General features: G+C 41.2%; 1 pseudogene; it reads left to right on the plus strand.

The window, feature by feature from the left end:
- Positions 1-1,991: 1,991 nt before the first annotated feature.
- LOC101564727 lies at positions 1,992-2,680 on the plus strand (annotated as a pseudogene).
- The last annotated feature ends 166 nt before the right edge of the window (positions 2,681-2,846 follow it).

Consider the following 2,846-nt stretch of genomic DNA (forward strand, 5'->3'; position numbering starts at 1 on the left):
TGACATGACAGTTGCTGCTATGCTGTCTCTTGTGTAGATGATTGTTCAAAAAGAAGGGGGTGGTGAATGAAAGGAAGAAACAGGAAAAGGAATATTGTGGGACTGTCCTGCTTCAAGGTTGTATATGGTGAGATTTTTTGACTTATGTGTAAACATAAGAAGTATATAATTCTTTATGCCTATTTTTAAAATATATTCTAATTTTTAAATTTGTTATCATATTCTGTAGGGACTTAAAGTTAAACATATCAATGCTTGATGAAGTATACCTGTTCCATGTTATGCGAAGATGTTTGATATTCAGACAGAATATCAGTGACATTAAGCTTAACAACCTAAGTTGTATAGTAATAACAAGAAGCTTGTCTTCTGGATGGTTAACAACCTAAGTTTGCAGACCAAATTAGAGAAAAAGGAGGGCTGCACGGAAAGTCAATTTTTTGGCTCTAGCCTTCCGAGGTCAATTAAGACTCAAGGTATATGAGAACTTGTACTGTTACATCATGTAACTCGGTAGTGTCCCAAATTTTCTGATCAAGGAGATTATGAGGCCAAAGAGGAAAGTGATGGATGATGTAGAGTGTGCCTAAGGAGAGTCACCTGGAAAGAAAACATTCTCTTAGGCTTTCACAGAGAGCACATTGGCCTAGCAATGGCCGTGACTTATCCACATGGCTGACACTGACAAAGGTTCTACATTCTGAGGTACAGGATCTCAGGATAAATCCTGAGGGGATTTCACTAACATTATCATACCCAAAAGCTACAACTCTTGCTGCATAGGTCCTGCTTTACCTTGGTCTTAACCATCCAGTAGAAAATATAAAAATGAAATATAAGAAGTAAAGCCATGCTGTTATGTGGAGCTGTAGGGGACTCAGGTCAACAATTTCTGACATTGCCAGTCAAGCGGAAGACCTAATACTATTATGGGCTACTGGACTCTTTTAGACTATTTTGCTGCATTTACACACCTATAATATTCAAATAAAGGAACTTAACAAAAAAAGGGGGTACAGATGAATTTCCATTTTGCATCTGTGTAATCAAAGTGCTTAGGATAGATATATAGTTACATTCTCTTAATGAATAGAGGGATTTGTTCTAATGGTGTTTGTAAATAGGATATCATGTCCGCTTCTTGTACAGCAATTAACTACTGGGAAGAATGTATGCAATGTATAAATTATTGAAACTGTCCTACCAAAAAAAAATTTTAAAAACACATAAAAAGAAAACACCTGAGATTCTCCTGTACAAATAGATATCAGGGCCAGGGTAAAAGCTCGGCAGTCTAAGCACCTGCATGGCAAACACAAGGTCCGGAGTTTGAACACTGGTGCTACAAAAAGAAAGAAACAAAAACCAAACTGTTATCTGTATACATTTTTAAAATGAGTACAAAGTCACTCCAACATACATGTGAAGGCAAGGGGCACACAGAGGGCAAATAATATGCTCCATTTCAACAGATGACATAGATACAAATGCAGTGCAGGCCCCAGAGCCCCACAGGCAGTGCTTTCTGCCTCACCTGATACTGGATGGGATTTGTTCACATTAAGAGAATCCACAAGGGCTGGGGCATAGTGCAGCATGGAGCCCTAGCCTAGCATGTAAAAGGCCCTGGACTCATATTCACAGGCCCAGAAAACACCACACAGCAAGAGCGTGTGCAATAGAATATTCCCAAGCAGCGTTGCTGCAGTGGGGACCACAATGCCTTGAACCTGTGCTGAGTTCCATGGTGCTGTCCTCCCGCCGTGTCCTTTGTTAACTGCTGCACATCATCTACCATTGAGTAGAAACCATGTCAGGCCATGACTGCTGAGCCCAGCTTCTCTCTCCAGGCCACAGCTGAGGGTACGGGGCTGACTCAGAAGGCCCCACCATAGGCGCTGTCTCCATCCAACAGGTTCGCAGTAGTTAGAGTGGAGTCGAAATTATGTGAAGCAACACTTTTCCTGGATTCTACAAGACATCATTTCACCATGGGACAGCAAATTTCAGATCAGACACAGCTGGTTATTAACAAGGTACCAGAAAAAATAGCAAAACACGTCACATTGGTTTGAGAAAGTAGCTCCTTAACGCATGAAAAATTTCTCTCTTGGGAGAGTAGCTGAAATCAATGATGTAACTGCTAAAGTGGCTACTGGCCAGTAAAAACATTTTCTCTTTGGGGTACAATCTGGTTCTGATTCCTGTCTTTTTGAAAGTGGTCGTACAGATGGCCTGCACCAAGATTAACAAAAGCAGCAGCATTACAGAAGCATCGCAGATCATGAATTTGTACCAGCTCATTCAGCTTTATAAAGACACGACAAGTCAAGCAGCAGGAGTGTTGGCTGAGAGCTCCACCTCTGAAGAGCCTAGTGAAAACTCTGTAACATCTTGTCAGGCTGGCCTTTGGCTGGGAAGGGTGAAGCAGCTGACTGATTAGGAGGAAGGCTGTATCTGCATAGATGGATGGACTGACCTCATCCGGCCTTGCGCTCACAGCTTCTGCCAGAAATATATTGATAAATGGAGTGATCGACACAGAAATTGCCCTATTTTTTATCTACAAATGACTGGAGCAAATGAGTCTTGGGTGCTGTCAGATGCACCCACAGAAGACAACATGGCTAACGATATTCTCAACATGGCTGACAAGGTGGGCCAGCCCCACAGGCCATGACTTACAGCCCAATGACTGTGGGCTACAACATAGAGGAAGAATAGAGGCCTCTTGTGGTACACATAGAGGCAAACTAATTCTTCCCATTTTCTTATTTTTGCTATTCTAATAATGTGACCCATTTTTATTTTATTTTATTTTTTATAGACTATTTCTTCATTTTTTT

Source organism: Octodon degus, unplaced genomic scaffold, assembly GCF_000260255.1.
Source record: "Octodon degus isolate 3935 unplaced genomic scaffold, OctDeg1.0 scaffold00069, whole genome shotgun sequence".
Taxonomy (NCBI): domain Eukaryota; kingdom Metazoa; phylum Chordata; class Mammalia; order Rodentia; family Octodontidae; genus Octodon; species Octodon degus.